The following is a 20,765-nucleotide window of genomic DNA, read 5'->3' as shown; positions in this document are numbered from 1 at the left end:
ATTCCTACTATCTGACCGATGTCTCCACCATAGCAGCGCATCATCAGCTAAATACATGGCTGCGGTGTTTACCCGGATCACGTCGTCGGTTGTTCCCATGGCCTGGAAGTATCGTTCCATGTACCATAGGAAGTTGTCCACGTCCTTTGCCACCCGGGAGCCCTTGAACTCCTTTGGCTTGGGTGCATCGGCACGAGACTGCATGGTGATCACCCCGTTCACGCGTGTTGCTTCAAGGTCCGCGAGCTTGCCCTTCATCTCCGCCATTTCCGCCCGCATGGCCGCCATCGCGGCTTCCCAAGTCTCATCCCGCTGCTGCAGCTCGTGCATGAAGGATCCTTGCACCTCGACACGGAGCTCTCCCATGCCAGCTTGGAGCTCTTGCACTTCGGCCAAGAACTCCTCCCTTCCGGCTTCCGCTCCTTCGACGGCCTGGTGCAGGTCGTCCATCAATGCCTGGACGTCCGTGACGGTCTCCTCAAGGGCCGTCAGACGGTTGTCCAAATCCCCCTTTGAATCCCTCGCACACGAGGCAGCACGGGCCTTTTTTGATCGAGTAGCCTTCTCGGCTTGACGCCCACGATCTTCACGCTCATCGCCCTGAACGACTGGAGCATCAGCGCGAGGATCAGCCATTGCGTTTAGGAATGATGGCTCTGATACCACTTGTCACGGGTCGATCTTTTTCGGTCGATCAAACACCACGCGGCCTTAGGATCGGTGATCCCAAGTCAGCCTTAGACACACACTCGCTCGAACACAAGAACCGAATGGGCAAAGAGAGTGTATATTGCTTGTGAACGAACTGATTACAAAGTGGGAGAGGGATCCCTATTTATACAAGAGCGGGTCGCATCTCAGCCGTGGATCGTCCCTCCGATCCAACGGTTCATTTTGAATCCGTATAATCATTACAAGCTATACAACAGGCTACTCGAAGACTACTCGATGGTCTCGCACCCGGCAGCCCTTGGGAAGCCCATGGGTCGCGCGCGTCAGCCTTGGGCGGACCATGGGCGTGTGTCGGAAGCAAGATCGGGGTTGCAGTGCCCGTCGACACGCGACCAGCTGAACCGTCACGGGCTGCTCGAACATCGTTCATGGGTCGTTCATGGGTCGTTCATGGGCTGCGCATGGGCCTTTCGCTCGTTCTGCTCATGGGTCGATCGTGGGCTGCTCTCGGGCAACCCCTTGTGCGTGACACGGCCCGTCACGAACGATCTTGGATCATGCTTTGTCCGTGGGCCGTGTCACAAGCATAACAGGTGCACTAGTAACGTTGGGTGGACTTGTATTGCTATAAATGTCCTTGATGGCTTGAAATAAGGTCTCCTCCATGGAATCAAGATGTTCGTTATATATTGCAGCAATTGGAATTCCAAGCTCTGCTCCATATCTTTGAAATAAAATTACCAAACTACTTGTTAGTCGATAGTGTTTCATAAAAGCTTAAGTTGTGAGCTCTTTTTTGCATCATACAAGATGACAATTTTAACAAAACCTATCAAGATATGAGTCTACAATAAACATCAAGCGATTCCCTAGGCCTCTTAACTTATATACTCCCAAAAACACGTCAAGAACTACCAATTTAAGTTCAAAAGGAAATTTAATTCACAATATGATGTCAAGCTTCTGCTGCAAATCATAGCTAATGAGTCTACTCATTGCAAGAGTCTAACTTATGGATGCATTGCAGGAATGTAACCCATCAATTGATCCACGACTAATTAAGCTAATGAAAACTCTTCTCTTGGACAAAATGTAGCATCACAGCACAAGGGGATACCTCCTTAACACATACAATTCTTTCCCAACCCACTCCGACGATGCCTATTCATAAAATAAAACCACCAAAACTCACAAAACTATCATGGTAGAAACAGAGCAAAGCTAATCATAGGTCTTTTCTCTTTTTAGGAGGAAAAGCGAACGAGACTTTCAGTATACATTGTTCTTGATATGAGTTTCCCTTGACAAAAGAACAAGAGGGTATATAAAGTCGTGTCTCTTCATCAACGTACAGAAATTTTCCCACCAAGTAACTCTAGGAGACGGCTCACATTCTTTCCGACTACGTGAATATCAAAAACAAATAATAGTTATTATGGCATTTCACTCTCCTCGGACAAACTCAGCCGTTTCAACGGTTTTCAAACTTGAGGGGTTGTCGCTGCTATGAATCAAAAATATATTCAATCACCAAATGAATACCATTAATATTTACCGATTAGTACAAAAAAATGTCAACGAGTACAATTTACTCTACTGAATATGCTCCCTCATGAATATAGCCCAACATGCTCTGGTTCTGAGAATCAGGTCATTACGAACGTTCAGAATAAAAACCTGGATCATTTAGCAAGAGAATAGAAGACAAAGTCTAGGTGGTACAACAAAACTTGCCCAAAAACTAGCCCCGATATAGGAAATGCGAAAAACAATCCATTTTGCATCTAATAAATGAGCCCCTAAGTACGTGCTCTGTTCTGAGAATCGAATCAATGTTAACAGCGAAAATAAAAACCTGGATCAATAACAAAACGATAAAAAGAGCATGGAAAAAAAGTTGGGTGATCAAAGTTCACGTAGAGTGCAGGTTTCTTCCCAATAAAACAGCATTTACGTAATAGAATACTTGCAAACCGGCAAGAATATCAAGATTTTGGGATGAATTTACTCCCCAATCCTCCAACTTACTGATGGAGGCTGGGCTATATTGCTTAAGACGTGTTTGAGGTCGACGAAGCTTACCTCCGACCACCGTGATCAGCTGCTGGATTGTGGTTTTCCGTTGAGCTTCCCACCTTGCCTCGCCAAGTCTCTTCCTTTCTTGCTTGAATGTATAGACTACCCGCCTGGGAGAAATAGAAACACAATGGGAAAATGTACCCAATAACCCAACTAATTCGGGCTACTTAATTCATATTAACACGGGATGGGTTGGGTTAATGGGTGATTTGACATTGTAGGAATTGATCGATGTCAGACGATCGGAGTTGAACCATTTATTCAATCAAATTGAATCCCACAATGTCGGATGATCGGATGATCGACATCCTATTGACCCGACCAATTCCAGGCCCAATGGATAGGGTTAATGGGTAATTTTCCCATAGTGTTCCCCCAGGAAAGTCCGCACACAAAACGGACAATCGCAGAAGAGCGAGAGAGGTAATTTCGCTTAAAGTATAGGACATGTGTAGATAGATGTCGATTACTAAGAACTTTCTTTTTCTAATATATGCAAGAAGGGGTCGGGGAGTTAGAGATTTCCCAAGAGATGGGCCTGATCCAATGAGATTCATGGGTGGGACGGAAGTCGTCCCAAGTCCTTAGCAACGATCTTCTTTATGCTTTGCTAGAATAATAGTCTTTGGGGACGCTGAAAATAAAAGTCTATTATAAGTTACAAATTCTTGAAAAAAATAAGTCTTATAATAATTTATAATTATTTGTGATTTAATTTTTGATAATCTTGAATAAATTGTTATTCTTATAGTATGTTAAAGATTGCCACACAATCATTTTTTATCTTCTTTTTTATGTTTGGTGGAGAGAGGGTTTTGAGCTTAAACGAAGCGTGACTATATATCCATTTTCTCTATGCAGTTTTTATGTGTAGTTGAGATGAAAAGTGTCAAATGCAGACCTCAAATCAAAAGCCCAGAGAAAATCACAAGAAATACCATTTTCCTGGTGTCTTGTCTTGTTTATCACAAGAAACTCCTCGATAGGAATATAGGAACACCAATTTGTAGCCCCAAGTTTTGTTCTCTATTCTTTCTTTTTTTCCTCTTTTTGTTACTATATCAAGATTTTTTTTTTAATATGAAAAGGGGCAAAGCCTAATTATTACATTAGGACTTGCCTAACACAGCTTAAACCAGACCTCTCTTCTACCAATAGTGGTATATATCTAGATTTTAATTCTTGATGTTCCTAGTGATTGAGATTCACAGAGCAAATAATGGGCATATCTAACAGTTTGCATATCCATAAAAAAGTAAAGATTTATTATCAGTCGTCACCGACATTTTTTTTATTTATTATAATTTCAAACGTGATATCTTTGTACCGCAATATACTCCCATGAGTCATGAGTATCTCAACATATCACGATCATTAATACATGCATTATTTATATGAGTGATCTATTGATGATTGGTTGCTCTTTGTCAATTCTGCCTCGGACATTCACTATTATTTTCGTTCTTGTACTCTATTTTGTGATGGGATTTGGTCCCTTAACTAATCACATGTCAAGACAAATTCCAGATTTTTTGTCCAAATGTTGATAGAAAAGTACGAAGTAAACACTGGAAATGAACATGGGGGCACTAATGCATAAATCACAACTTAAAATTTGAAGGAAAATTACACAAATGATCCATTTACTGATACTCATGTTTGATCTTCGTACTTTATTTTTGTGGTGTGATTGGTTGGTCGACCAATGTTCAATCTTGATTGTAGGAAGGTCGTATGTTTTTCTTTGTCCAAATGCAAACAAAAAGTAAGGGCTAAGAGCTATAGATCAATATGGGTATGATGTCGAAAAATAACTTTGTCATGCAGTTTGACACAAAATAATAAATAGTTAGTTTAGAGGAGGAAAGTTGTCTAAAAAGTCATAAGCCTATTATACAATGATTAATTCAGTCAGGAACTTTTTAATTATGCCAATTTAGTCTTAAATTTTTTGGCAATTTGCTAATTTAGTCCTAATTTTTTTAATTATGCCAATTTAATTGTAAACCTTATGCTAATTTGTCAATTTAGTCCTAAATCTTTTAATGATTTGCTAATTTAGTCATTTTGTTCAATTTTTGCCAAAAATGGATGATATGGTGGTGCAGTCAGCGTTGGCCATTTTATGTGGCACGACTAGCGCTAACATAGACAATTTTTGTAATTTTTTGGTTTTATGATTTTTTTTTCTTTTTTCACTTTTATTTTCTTTATCTTTTTCATTTTTCTTTTTACTTTTTCCAATCCGTCGACATTAAGCGAGGGCTGCACTTGCTGGCTTGGGGGAGAAATGCCTATGCTTGGGCTGACAAGGGCGGCCCACACCTAGGGTTCACAAAAAAATTCATACATTTGTATCACCAGCATTTAACTGAGTATATTTGTTTTTTTTTAAATTTATTTATCATTACATAGCATGAAAAAATGAAAAAAATTAATTATTATGGATAATTTATTTATAATTTACATAATCAAGTTAGTTATATCTTTATATACAAGCTTTCTTCATTCGTAATACAATTGATTCTAATAGCATCATCTTCGAATTTTCTCATTCTACAAGTGCCAGTTTTTTTTCAGTTTTTTTTTTAAAAGAAAATCAACAATAATTTGTACCTTATATTTTCGTCCTTTCTTGTAAGACATGCTAAATTCTTTTTAGAGCATTTGGCCAAAGAAAATTAATGTAGAGCCAATTCAAACTGTGCATCCCGGGATTCATAGTGAGACTGCTTCTATATTACCTAAGCTTGGCGCTTCAGTATCAGGAGAGTATTAGCAGTTGGAGATCAATTGACGACATCAAACTCTACATGATTAGAGTTAAATAATGCAACTCAATCCTAATTAGTTACTAACTCATAACATGATTTAACTTCATTTAATAATAATTTAATTTAACTTTTACAATAAAATTAATGAAAGAACAATTAAAAAGATATACTTATAATAGAGTATCTAAATAAAAAAAAAATAAAAGTATCTCTTTTAAAATTATTTTAACTATAAGAATATCTAATTTCATTGCACAATTTAGTAAACCAATAAACTCGCTTCGTTTAAAGATGACAACAAAATTAATCAAACCAAAATTTTTATAAAATATAACTTTTAAAAATAAAAAAAGTAATATGCAAAAACATAATAGTGCTTCCCAATAGAAAGTAAGATACAATTAAGAATTCGAAATCATTAGAACATGACATATACATCTAAATTAATTTCCATCTCACCAAAATTTCCAAACTGGTACAATTACCCAAATCTATATTTTATTGGATTCCGTCCAATATCCCATTAAAAAGAACACGTGTTAACACATGTATTGCTAAGTAGTTTTCATTTGTGACTTGAAATACATATCAATGTTTAGAATATTCCTGACGTTGGGATCTGAGGATTGATTACAGACTAGATCAAAATCGCAATTCGTGTATTGAGAGATTAGTGAATAAGGGTAATATTATTCTTTCTCAAATTCTTTGAATCAATTCCCCCATCTCTCTCTGACTAAAAAAAAAAAAATCTCTATTTCTTCAATTTCATTGAATTGCATTCGGATTTTAACTCCTCCAATTCCCCCATCTCTCTCTGACTAAAAAAAAAAAAAAAAAACTCCCTATTTCTCCAATTTCATGGAATTGCATTTGGATTTTAACTCCTCCTCCGCCTCGCAAAGAACAATAATCAACCACGGCAAATCACTAAACAGAATGTACATCAGCAAACCGCACGCAACACAACCAAGAGCAACAAAGATGAGAACATATGCAGGTCGGAACACGAGTTCATGTCCAAGCTTGCATTGGCAAGATGCACATCAAAACCAACTTCACAAATAGCTTATAACAACATTAGGAAAACCAAAAACTGTCAACATTTTCTAATTAATCCTTGAGTTTGAATTTGAATGGGATTATCAACGTCGGGAAAAGAATAATAATCAATCACGACAAATCACTAAACATAATGTACATCAGCAAACCGCATGCAACACAACCAAGAGCAACAAAGATGAGAACATATGCAGGTCGGAACCTTAGGCAGATCTTGATGAATTGAGCGTATAAAAGGAAAGCTGGCGATGGAACACGAATAGTAGAATCCTAACCTGATATCCACGAGCAGGAAGGTGATACTTTGTATACGGCTCAATGTTATTTCTATCCCAGTTTCAAACCAGCACAAAAGTGCCAAGTGCCTTACATGACTTCAGAACTCGGAACTTCTATTGTTATTTGGTAATGAAACGCGGCGAAGCAAAACAAAGAAAATCATAAAAAAATATGGTCGTATGAGAGTTATGCAAGCTAATGCAATCGTGCTTTCGCTCATGGAGTGTTGCAAAACTCCATACAACACCATCAAAGTAACTAGACAAACCAAGAAAGCATTATCAAGACTGAATGGCAGCAGCCATGGAAGTTTGTCCATAAGTTTTTCCCAATGGTTTAACCAATCAACATTTTCCGCGATTAGAACTGATAGATATGCTGGCAATAGCTGTGAATTACCTTAATCTTAGGATGTAATGACTCTGAGTCACCCTATTAACAGTATTAGATTCTTTCGATGACTTAGGATTTATGCATGCCAAGTTCTAATCATCGTCACTAGGGCCAATTACAACCTAGGTTAACAAATTCTCTGCCTCAGTTCCACCGCCAAAAGCTTCGGTCCAAGGACACTCGAATTTCTCAATCGGATACTGCATCAAACGAAAAGAGCCAAATACCTAACGCAACACAGCATCTAATCCAATCACCACTCATCGAGGCACGAATAAGCAACTGCTTTGCTTTTCACTCGACGGATGAAGCTGAGAAAAAATGGACATGGAATTCAATGGCGACCGCGAAATTTTTGACCGGGGCTGTGGGTGAGAGAGATGGAGAACAAGAAGAAGAAGAAATGTCGGAAGAAATTGAATCACCAGGGAAGGAGAAGCTTGCATAGCGAGGTCATTTCCGACGCGGCAGAGGGAAGTGATGGAGCGAGCGAAGGTCTTCAAGGCGTTGCCGCTAAGCGTGAACTCCAATATTTTGATTTCTTCGCTTCTCTCTCGTACGTTTACGGTACAGATCTTTGCGAGGTCGTCGCTAAAAAATTGGCGGGAGTGGAAGAACGTCACAATGCATTTCTTTGGGTTCATTGGTATTACTGGCATTTTTTTTTTTTAAATAAAGTATCCGATTGCACCATTTTTCAATGATACTTTCATTGTTTACAAGATCTCTAATTAATAAAAATTTTAAAATAAAACGAACGTTGTTGCACTCATAATAAACAGTTCTGAGTTTGAACTAAATTGGTATATTTTTTATTAATCAATTAATGGTGTAAATATTAACTATCATTTTCATGTCGAAGAGAGGATTATATCATGCAACACTTACGTAAGTGAACATTTTAATCTTTTTTATATTGCTTCTATACAAAATTATCTGAAAATTGTCTATACATAGCGTCCGTTTTCGTACAGTATAATATTGGTCCTTCCTTATCAAATGTTGAGGTTGGGACTTTTGGGTCCCGGTGATATGCTACGGGGTTTATAATTTTGTTTTAACAATACACTGAAATGACCGGATTAACCTTCTTGGTGCTGGAGCTGCCCCTCTGGGCCTCTGGCGGCTGTAGTTCTTCATATCATACCAGGTGAATCCATTGTTTCCACATTTCATCTTCTTCTTCAACTCTCCGGGAAGGCAACGTCGGAAGGTTGATGGAGAGCAACAATCCAGCTGACCATGGTGGTAAAGGTAAGCCTCAGCGACCTTAATTATATGTGAAGCTCTGTGGTCCTTCTCCTGTTCGGAGGATCCGGAGGAAACTCATGTCAAAATCTTGACCTTCTTCCCTGTTCCTACCTCTGATCATGTCACACAGTGTATTCCAACACGTGAATTCCATTTTATAGCGAAAAATCCTGCACTCTAGGTAAATTAGGGGGATAAGTACATTAATGGTGCCATAAGTTGTGTACGGCGCTCACTTTAGTGCCAAAAGTTTCCGTCGGATCACTTAAGTACCAAAAAATTTGAAAAACGCTCACTTTGGTGCCAACGCCGACGAAATTGGCCGGAAATCTGACGTGGCCTTTTTTTATTAATTTTTTACGCCGACGTGGCTCGTCGGAGAGTTGAGTCAGCATCCAAACACCAAAACGACGCCGTTTGGCATATTTCCCCCAACTTTGAAACCCTAATCCCCAAATTTTTGACGCCGATTGGCTCGTCTTCGTGTCTTCTTCTTCCTCGAAGACCCACACCAGCAACGGCACCAGCAACAGCATCGGCAGCACACCAGCAACGACACCAGCAATGCACCAGCAGTAGTAGCCCCTTCGACCCATCTTCTTCCTCCTCCTCCTCCGCCCTCACCTTCAATTTTTCCTGCAACAATTTCAGTCTCTCCTCGCTCACCTGGTCAAGCAACTACAATAGTGGCCGAGCGACGGTGGCCGAGCAGCAACGGTGGCCGAGCAGCGACGGTGGCCGAGCGACGGCGGGCGAACGACGGTGGCCGAGTGGCGGAAACCCTAATTTTTCCCCATGTGAGCTAAACGGCGTCGTTTCCATGAAGCCATCCATGTAGGACGGCAAAATGACGTCGTTTTCTTAAGGAGGACCGAAAACGACGTCATTTAAGGGCCTATCGATTTTTTTTTTTTAGAAAAAAAAATCATTTTGGCCGGAATCTTTTGCCTGTGGCCTGAATCTTTCGCCGGTGGCACCAAAGTGAGCGTTTTTCCTCCGATTTGGCACTTAAGTGATCTGATGGAAACTTTTGACACCAAAGTGAGTGCCGTACACAACTTATGGCACCATTAGTGTACTTATCCCGTAAATCAGGCGAAGCAGTTCATGAATTCTTTTAACTTGTGCTGTTTAACTTACGAGCGCATGGGAAATTGCCCGTAGAAAATGGCCTGTTTCTCTCATTAGATCGTGAGAATTGGATTGGAACACCAATTTGTACCGCCCATAATTTTTTGTCCTCTATTCCTTTTTTGCTATTTGTTGATTGAGCCAGGTTTTTGTTCTCGATGTTCATAATGATAGACTCTCAAAGAGCATAAATAATGGGCTCTACTCAGAACGGCTCATTTAGGGGCGTACCTGGTGGATGTAAAATGAATAGTTTCTTGCATTTCTTGGGCTGGGGTAATTTGTCTGAGAAAAGTGAAATGCCATAGCAACTGCCTTTTCTTTGGAAAGAATCTGAACCTTCTCCTCAAGTTATTGGATGGGAAAATTATGTCACATTGATGAAGGAACACGACTGTATATACACTCTCTTTCTTTCATTTCTCAAGAGAAACTCATATCAAGAACAACGTATTAAGTGAAAGTCTTATTAGCTTCTTCTTAAGAAAAGATGAGACCTGCAAGTAGCATTAATCTGTTTCTACCCGGTAAGCATGGGGCCTTACCTGGTAGTTTCGTGCTGTGTGGGTGGTTTTGTTTGTGAATAAGTGTTGTTAAAGGGGGTTGGAAAAGGTTTGCAAGAGCTAAGGTGGTATCCCTTTAGTACTCTCATGTTGCATTTTGTCCAAAAGAAGAGTTTTCACTTGCTTAATTAGCAGTGGATCAACAAATGGATTACACTCCTGTAGCGCATACTCATTAGCCGATAGCTATGATTTGCAACAGAAGCTCGGTGTCAAACCGCGCATTAATTCCCTTTTCGAATTAAATTGGTTGTTTTGGAATCTTTTGGAAAGACTGTCATCTTATATGATGCAAAAAGAGCTCAACAATTGAGCTTTTTTGAAAGACTGTCGTCTTATATGATGTAGAAAGAGCTCAACAATTGAGCTTTTCCGAAAGACTACACTAACAAGGATTTTGCTAATTTTATTTCCATGACGTGGAGCAGAGCTTAATTTTATTTCCATGACGTGGAGCAGAGCATGTAGATTGGATTACTACAATTCATTTCCTAGAGAAGATCTTGCTAAAGATCTTCATCGGTGTCATCAGAATCACAGGTATTCTGGCCATCACTAACCTAGAAATCATCGTGTGTATCTACATAGTGCTCATAATCTTTGGGCAGTTACTAATCCTCAAGATGGGAGGGCAAGATATGGACCCAAGGTTCCAACTTAAGTCTGCTTGCATTGCTGTTGTTTTAGGACGTGTCAGGTGTATTCTATTGATGTACATTTTGCTTCATGTCATGCCTTGGCCGATTTTCGTTCTCCACATCCTCGAGTTGATGAACCCATAATCATTCATTGCAAATTAGAGAATCCTGACAGTTTTTGGTTTTTCCAAATATTATGGTTTGCTCTTTGGGAAGTTGGTATTGACGTGAATCACGCTAATGTTGGCCAAGACACGAACGTTGTGTTGTACTATCATTACCTCGAACATAATATGTATTAGAAAGCATGTGATGTGATAAAGATAATGATACTACTTAATTAAGATCCTAGTGCTATACAATGAAGTTGGAGACAAAGGATTTTTTCTTCTTTGGCTAGAGAGACATAAGGGAATTGATTCATAAAATTTGAGAAAGAATCACGTTATATTTAATCACTAATCTTCCAATCCATATTGTGATTTAGGCGTGGTTCAGAACTCAATCCTCCTATCCAACCTCAACGATATTGTAGACACTATTTTGATGTGAACTTCAAGTCACAAATGAAAACCACTAAGTTTGATATAAGGAAGCATGCAATATGTGAGAGGGGGAAGTAACCGGCCACACATTCCTCAACGAAAGATTTATCCGTTTGAGAACAAAGTGGAATCACATTAGGAAAGGGAGATACACGACCTTTTGTATGTTGATGCATATTTGGAAGAAATACAAAGTTGAAGGAGTAATTTTTGCTCTCATATAAGGAGTGCGGGACACCTGGAGTGCGTATAATCTCGCACGCCGACACTTAAGTGCCATAACTTTAAAATGGTACACTTAAGTGCCATCATCGGAGTAAAAATGGGACACTTAAGTGCCACTCCGGCGAAAATCCGGCCAAATGGCTGACGTGGCGACTTTCCGGCGAGCTCGGTCCCAAACGGCGTCGTTTTGCACGCGACGTGGCGGAAAATGCAAAAACGACGCCGTTTCGCATCTACGTGTAAATAATAGTATATAAATTAATTAAATTAGATTTAAAATATTCAAAAATTTAAAAAAAATAAGAAAAATTTTAAAAAATTTTAAAATTAAGAAAAATTTTAAAAATTAAGAAAAATTTTAAAAATTAAGAAAAATTTAAAAATTAAGAAAATTTAAAAATTTAAAAAAATTAAGAAAAATTTTAAAAAATTTTAAAAAATTTAAAAATTTTAAAAAATTAAGAAAATTTTAAAAAATTTAAAAAATTAAGAAAATTTTTTTAAATTAAGAAAATTTTAATTTTTTTTTAATTTAAGAAAATTTTAAAATTTTTTAAAAATTAAGAAATTTTTTAAAAAATTAAAATTATAAAAAATTATAAAAAGTGGGGAGTGGGAGGCCGAATGGGGCGGCTCCCTTGCCGCCACCGCCGGCTCCCTCACCGCCGCCACCTCTCGCCGCCGCCTCCCCCCTTTTTTAATTTTTTAATTTTTTTAAATTTTCTTATTATTATTTTTTAAATATTTTAAATTTTTTTTTTTAAATTTTATTACTTTCTTAAATTTTTTTAATTTTAAAAAAAAATTAATTTTTTTAAATTTTTTTTTTAATTTTTTAAAATTAAAATTTTTAAAATTTTCTTTTTTAAAATTTTTTTTAAAATTTTTTAAAATTAAAATTTTTAAAATTTTCTTATTTTTTAAAATTTTTAATTTTTTAAAATTTTCTTTTTTAAAATTTTTTTAAAATTTTTTAAAATTAAAATTTTTAAAATTTTCTTATTTTTTAAAATTTTTTAATTTTTTAAAATTAAAATTTTTAAAATTTTCTTTTTTAAAAAAAGTTTTAAAATTTTTTAAAATTAAAACTTTTAATTTTTTTATATTTTTTTTAATTTTTATGCTTTGATTTGGAGTTCCTAGCGAGCCACGTAGGCAAAAAATAATAATAAAATATTGCCACGTAGGATTTCCGGCAAGGGTCGCCGGAGGTAACACTTAAGTGTCCCACTTTCGAAAAAAAAGTGGCACTTAAGTGTACCGTTTTGAAGTTATGCACTTAAGTGTCCGGCGCTTGCTTATGGCAGACTTGTGGTGTACTTCTGCCCTCATATAAGTAAAGATAGGACTTGAGTACTTAGCACTTGAGCCCAGGACCTCAGGGCTAGTGCTTAAGTGCTTGACGCCCAATACCAATCTCATTGAGGCAGGGCCTAGATCCTTCAAGGTCCAAACCCGAAGATCTTGAACACTATTTGAAATTTAGAAGATTTACACGGTGGAGCCATTGAACAATTGGAAAAAGCCCGGGCTCATTTACGGAAAGTGGAAATGGAAGTGGAAGTGGAGTAGTTTCGGGTGAATAGATACTTTGAGATAGAATAAGAAAAGTTCAATCTGACCTCAATGCTTGTGCCCTCAGTTCCAACGCTAGTGCCCAGGACCATTGAGTCTGAGGGTGGAACACTCTCAAGTCCTAGGCTCGGATATCAAGGATTTAGGCATGGGCACCACAATCCCAAACCCAACCTTTGTGGACCTTGACCTGCTCGATGGGCCTGAGCCCAAGTGCTAGAGATCCAAGCATGGGCATTGGTGTCCCTATTTGTCATTGATGGGCTTGACCCTATGAATGGGGGATCTAGGCATAGGCTCCAAGGTCTCAGGCCCTACCTTGATTGATCGGGGCCTAAGCACTAGGGACCATAAATCATGGGTTTGGGCTCCAAAGACTTTGGCCCTGCCTTAATGGACCTGGCCACAAGCACCTTTCTCGAGTCCACAGAGGCCATATCCTAAGAAGCATCAACACTCCCCAAAAGCGTTTTTATCGTGTTGGACACTCCGACAATGCTTATTACCACATTTTGCAGTCATTTTCTCTCAGTGAACACGTCAATTTCAAGACTTCGTTTCTGCTTGGTTCCATAGAATTGGAGCGAGATTATTTTTAAGGGGAAAAATGAATTCTTTAATACTTCCATCTATGCCGACGAATTTGCAATCTTAACCATCAAATACACCATTTCCAAGATAATGAATTCAGAACACCATACACACAACTACAAGACCTTTACCATGGAAGCATTGCGGAGTCCATTGAACTTTTGACACAATGATGTCTAGTAATTGCACACTCAAATAATCAATATTTGTAAAAGGTGTTCTAAGGATAGAATAGACTGCCTGCACAGATTATTTTGTTAGTTGCTTACAACCATAAACTGTTGAATAATTCTAGTAAAGTACCTTCAAAAGAAGGTTGCATGAACCTTAGTGCCAGATGCCATAAATATATCAAAGAGGTTTCTCTTGAAGGTAATCAATTGATAGGCAAATCTTGATAAATTGAGTGTGTGAAAAAAAAAAAAAAAAAAAAAAAAAAAAGATGGGAGGTTTTATAAGAATATCAGAATCTTGATCTGGTATCTACAAATAAGAAGATGATATTTATAGACAAATCAATATTAATCCGCACAAATGGTGCCAAGTGCCAAACATGACCTTGGAACTCAGAGTTTGCTGTTTAGTAATTAAATGTGATGAAGGAAAAGTAAGTTATGAAAAAGTATGGCCATGTAAGGGTTATGCAAGCGAATGTAATGGTGCTTTCACTCATTGAGTGTTGCAAAACGCCGTACAGCACCATTAAAGTAACTGACGAACCAGGAAAGCATTGCCAAGATTGAATAACGGCACCCATAGAATGTTATTTGTAGGCTTTTTCCTATGGTTTAACCTTTAGGCATTTTCTGTGATTAGCACTGATAGATCTGCTGGTTAAAGCTGTGAATTACCTTAGTCTTAGGGTATAATGACTTTGAATCACCCTATGAATGATATTATGTTCTTTCATTGACTTAGATTTATGCACATCAAGTTCTAATCATCGTCAACAAGGCTAATCACAAGCTTGGTTAACAAATTCCTGTCTCCAATCCACCACCAAAGCTTTGTGACTTGGCAATTGGTTGAAGGAGACTCAAATTTCTCAATAGGACACTATGATTAGCAAAACGAGCCAATAACTAACATGACACTACATCTAAACTAAGCACCACTCGTCAGGGCACGAATAAGCAATTCCTTAGCTTTTCAGTCGATGGATGAAGCTGAGGACTGATTGACATGGATTTCAGTGGCGACCGCAAACTTTTTCACCGGAATTTTGGGCGAGAGAGACGGAGAGAAGAAGAAATTGATTCACCTAGGAAGGAGAAGCTGGAATAGCAAGGTCGTTTCCCACGTGTGAGAGACAAGTGATCGAAAGAGCACGGGCCTTTGCAGAGGGTGAACTCCATTTTTTCAGTTATGCATGGGCCCTGACACCCCTCTGCGACAGCAGAAATGTCGCACTTGAACCAATTTGTTTATGGACCCGATTTGTCACAAGATAATATATGATGACCAAAGTTGAATAGCGGCAACAGTAAAGGGATCGATTTGTAATTTTACCCTGTTTTATTACCAATACATTATTGTTCTCTTTTCTCAAAGATCAATATTAATTTTTGTCTGATATAAAACTTTAAGCATCTTCTTAATAGTAAACTTGCAAGTCACCTGACTAGTTATCCATTTCATTAGTAGAATAGCTAAAGGAAGAAAAGATAATATTAAGGATACTACAACTACTTTGTTGAATTTTGAATTACAGCAATGTGATAAACTGTAAGTAAATATTCAAATAAATCTCACGAAACATCTTTACAAAAAAAATAAAACTGTTCCCACAAAAAGTCAAAACCCCAAGTCTAAATCTTTTCTTCCCATATCTAAAATTAATTTTTGCTGCGCGATTTTAACTACAGTGTACATAAACATGATGGGTGCTCTGGCAATGTTTGCTGGACTGATATGGGTACATGTCCATGATGGCTTAGAGCAAGGACTCCTCTGTGGAATCAAGATGCTAATTATACATTCTAGCAATTTGAAATTTGAACCTGCTTCGTATCTATGAATTAAAATCAATAAGCTACTTCGCTGTGTATCAAGCACCATACGCGCCATTTCTAAGGGCCTGTTTGTTAAAAACAATTTATGTTCTCCAGAACAAAAATTTCTATTAATTTGTTCTAGAGAACCAAAAAAAAAAAAGAATAGAACATGTTTGATAGAACTTTTGTTCTCGGGAACAAAACGCCTATTTTTTTGTTCTCGGGAATAGATTTAGAACACAAATAAGAAGTGGAAACAAGTAGCTTATTGTTCTCGGGAATAATTTTTAGAACCAATTTTTCTCTCTCTTCTTTTTTTTCTCTTTTCTTCTTATTCTTCTTCCTTTTGCAGGTCGCCGGCCCCCTGAGACACCGAGCCACGGTGAGGCTCGGCCTCCTTAGCCGGCATGAGGCCAGCCTCACCAGGCTAGGGCGAGGCTAACCTCGCGCCACCTGGGTGAGGCCGAGCCTTGCTGGGGCAGGCTAGCCTCCAACGAGCTTGCCGAGCCTCGCCTTGGCCTAGCAAGGCTCCGGTGAGCACGCCGAACGTCGCCCGGCCCGGTCGCCGCCTCGGCGGTGGCCAGCGACTAGCCAAAGAGAAAAAGAAAAAGAAAAAAGAAAAAAAAAGGAAAAAATAAGAAATAATAATAAAAGAATTAAAAATTTTAAGAATTTTACCAAACGTATTTCTATCCTGAGAATAAAAATTTTGGTAAATTACCAAATGCGTTCTTTTACTCGAAATTATTCCCGAGAACAAAAATAGAAAAAATCATTTCTTATAAAAAATTGTTCCCTGGAACAAAATGATTACCAAACACACCCTAAGGTACTTTCAACACGAAATATGTCGAGATACTTTCCTCATATTTAAATTAGATCTCGCACGTGAAATATGAAAAGTAAGGATTTGAACTCTTTAGGCATGATAAAGACAACAATTTTCCTAATAGCTAAAGTCATCAAGATATGATTCTAAATTGAACATCATGCATTTTTCTTATATTTCCATATACTCACATGAACACATCCAGAATTGCAAGTTTAATTTCAAAAAGATATCTGACGCCTGGTATAAATTCATGCTTCTGGTGTAAATCATGGCTAATGAGTCGGTGGATCGTTACAGAAGTATAACCTACATGGGCTTTGTACGTAGGGATGACCTGTTTTTTCTAAGGGCATATTAATATAATGGCGTTAATTGATCAGGTTTAATCTGTCCTGTTTGAATATTTTGAGTTATAAAAAATGAATAAAATTGTGATGAATTTTATCAAAACATAATATGAGTTCTCATGGGTCATGGATAGTAAAAATATATTTTTTTTGGTGGGGTCAAGGGTCAAATAACAAGGAAAAAAAATTAAACTTTCTAACAAGAATGCACAATAACTACGCAAAAAAAAAAAAAAAAAAAAAAAAAAGAAGAAGGAAAAAAAGAACAACCATTCACCATGGCCAACGGGTTAGAATACTCACTCCATTGACCTCCAAGGTTAAAATCTACTGCAGAGGATGTCAATAGATATGATTCAATTAAGTTTTGAATAATTAAGAGTGCTATCTTCTTTTATTTTATCAGGAAAATCAAATCCTCGTAATTCATTTTCCACAACCTCATTTCTATAGCATATAGTAGCATTCAAAGTGCATATTCCTAGGTCCATGGCATAAATATGAAAAACCACACGTTGGACGTCCACGGAGTGAGCTTTCAATATTTATGTGAAAAATCTATTCCATCTCCATCGGAGGTCCATGGAGTGAATTTTTCATATTTATATGAAAAACCTATTCCATCTCCATCAGATTCCCCAATAATAAACAAAAAACAAAAAACAAAAAAAAAAAAAAAAAAATCAAATAATAATAAATATAAAAAGACTAATCATCATGGTGAGCAGCTCAAAAGTGCATCAAGTGAGATCAAAAAGGTGAGGGTTCACAATTAATGTCTCTAAATTATTATTTTTACATCAAGTCCATTTACATTCTCATTTCACCACATGTCGATAAAATCTAGGTATTGTTTTAATTATTGAGCTAATTTTTAAAGAGGCATAGTTGAATAATAACAAAAAGGACAACAAAAAATAAATAGATGAATAATAAGCAATTCAATAAACAAAGGAAAAAAAAACATAGAGAGAGCAACTTCTTTGGTAAAAGGGGTAACTAGACCTTTTAAACCATCCCATCTTACATGGCTCATATCAGTTAGAGTATGTTTGTTAATGTTCCAGTTTCTTTGTTTTTTTTTTTTTACTCCCCAAAAACCAAAAAGAATAAAAATCTATCTGATAACGTTAATTAATTTTTCTATTCTCCAGAATAAAAAAAATAACTAGGAATAGATTTGGAATAATAAGAAATAGAAAAAAGTAACTTTTTGTTCTCGAAAATAATTTCTAGAAATAAGTTTTTTCCTTTTTTTTTCTTTTCTTTTTATTTCTCACTGCCCTTTGGCCCCCACCATCCACCACCCCCCAACTAGTAGCCACCGTCGGCAGTGAGCAAGAAGAAAAAAAAAAAAAAAAAAAATATATTAAAAATTAAAAGAATAAAAAAATTGGGTCGTTGCAAACACATTTCTATTCTTTTTATATTCGAAAAATATAAATTTTGTATAGTTATCAAATGCATTATTTTACTTAGAAATTATTCCAGGGAATATGAATAGAAAAATACTATTTATGAAAAGAAATTGTTCTCCGGAATGGAAATGTTACCAAAAACGCACTCTTAGTATTGTTTTGGTGATTTGTAATTTGCAAACTTATATCGTTTGTTGAACTTAAATTTACAAATAAATAAGAATAAATGTATCTTCAAATGTATTAGAACAATAAAATGAATAATAATTTCAATAAAATATCTTGAAATAAATTTCTATTATTCTTTTCAGACATTTATCACTCCTCAAGTACAATGATTAGAACCAAAAAACAAAAAAAAAGAGTACAATGATCAGAGCTGCTCTCACCCTCTTTAAAGTAGGAAACTCATTCACCCATATCGACCCCCGGCTAAGGGTGAGTGTTGGTCCAAATTCAACCTTGGATCGACCCTGGACTGGCTCAATTTGGTTAGTCCTATTCTAGTTACCAAGAGGATCGGGCCGGTCCTTAGTCTTGAGACTCTTGGACCTACATTGTACGAGTTGATCTTTGATCTAAGACTTTAGTGTTCAACCTAGACTAACCCGATATATATATAGACACACAAATAATATAATTATGTGTATATATTAATAAATATTAATCTTTGCACTTCTACCTCTATTTTTTCTTATGCGAATTTGCCATTTAGATTAGAAAGTAGAAACCAGCCTAGATTCAACCCATAAAAGAAAAAAAAAATAGAAACCCTCTTCATTCGCTTCGCTCGCCGCTTGCCTCATAAGCATAGCTCAGCTGATGAAATCACGGTAAGAAAATAGAGTGAAAGCAAGTAGAATAGAGAGAATAGAGAGTAATGTATTCTGTGCACTTCATTAATTGTTTCAATGTACAAAGAGGATTAAATAATGTACAGAGGATGCTTAATAAAAGGAAAGTACATCAAATCTAATCCTAGATTGATACAAAAATAATCAATTACAATTTGGAGAATATATCCATCACAATATGTGCATATCTTCTGCATATCTTCCAACACTCCCCCTCAAGCTGGTGGCTTGTATATGTCTAAGACACCTAGCTTGCTTAGGAGATATGCATGTTGCCGTTGACATAAAGGCTTGGTGAATATATCTGCAGGTTGTTCGGTAGTCCCAATTCCTCTTGTTTTGATTATCCCTTCTTGAATCTTCTCTCTAGTAAAGTGACAATCAACCTCTATGTGTTTTGTTCTTTCATGTACTATTGGATTTGCCACAAGTTTAAGTGCAGAATCATTATCACAGAACAGTAAGGTTGATCCCTTGACTTGTACTCCGAGATCCAGAAGTAAGCCTCGTAACCAAACTACCTCACATACGGTCTTGGCCATGGATCGATACTTAGCTTCAGCTGATGACAGAGAGACAGTGGACTGTTTCTTTGTTTTCCATGAAAGTAAGGATTCTCCAAGTTTGATGCAGAAACCAGTGATAGATCTTCGACTCATAGGACAAGTCGCATAATCAGCATCACAGTAAGCCATCATTTCCATGTTGCAATCACGAGAAAGAAGAATCCCAAGTCCTGGGCATTTCTTCAGATATTTCACAACTTTTAATGCGGCATTCATATGAGACTGTTTGGGGCTATGCATGAACTGACTTAGCGTTTGAACCGCATAACATATATCTGGTCTAGTCATAGTGAGATAAATAAGTTTCCCAACCAGTCTTTGATAGCTTAATGGGTCTTTGAGTAACAAATCATCCTCAGTAGATTGTAGACTCACATCATAATCAACAGTGGTCAATTTGACATTCTGCTCAATAGGAATAACTGCTGGTTTGCATCCTGATAGACCTGCTTCAGATATAATTTCTAACACAAATTTCCGCTGACTAAGTGAGATTCCTTGCTTTGAACGAGCTATCTCAATGCCAATGAAGTATTTGGGTGGTTCCAAATCTTTAATATGGAAAGTGGAATGCAAATATTTCTTGAGACTTGTTACAGCGGATTCATCATTTCCCATAATAAGTATGTCATCAACATATATCATCAAATAGATAGATGACATACCTTTTTGTCCATGTGAATAAGGCGTAATCATGTCTGGACTATTTGAATCCTGCTCCCATAAGCGCATCCGTAAACTTGGCATACCACTGTCTAGAAGCCTGCTTGAGACCATATAAGGATTTGCGGAGATGACATACCTTAGACTCCCCCTGTCTCCGTAATCCCGGTGGAATGTCCATATAAATTTCCTCATCGAAGTCACCATGGAGGAAGGCATTGTAAACATCCATTTGGTGCAATGACCAATCACGAAAAGCATCTAAGGTATGATGTGGACATTTGCAATAATCGCAGTATAACTTACATTTTCC

The 20,765-nt window shown here is 37.3% G+C and overlaps 1 pseudogene; it reads right to left on the bottom strand.

Moving 5' to 3' along the window:
* Window positions 1-20,765, bottom strand: part of LOC104415582 — a 106,458-nt pseudogene that overhangs the window by 24,690 nt on the left and 61,003 nt on the right.

Source organism: Eucalyptus grandis, chromosome 8, assembly GCF_016545825.1.
Source record: "Eucalyptus grandis isolate ANBG69807.140 chromosome 8, ASM1654582v1, whole genome shotgun sequence".
Taxonomy (NCBI): Eukaryota; Viridiplantae; Streptophyta; class Magnoliopsida; order Myrtales; family Myrtaceae; genus Eucalyptus; species Eucalyptus grandis.
Note: the sequence above shows the minus strand (reverse complement) of the source record. Positions and strands in the feature narration are given on the sequence as shown.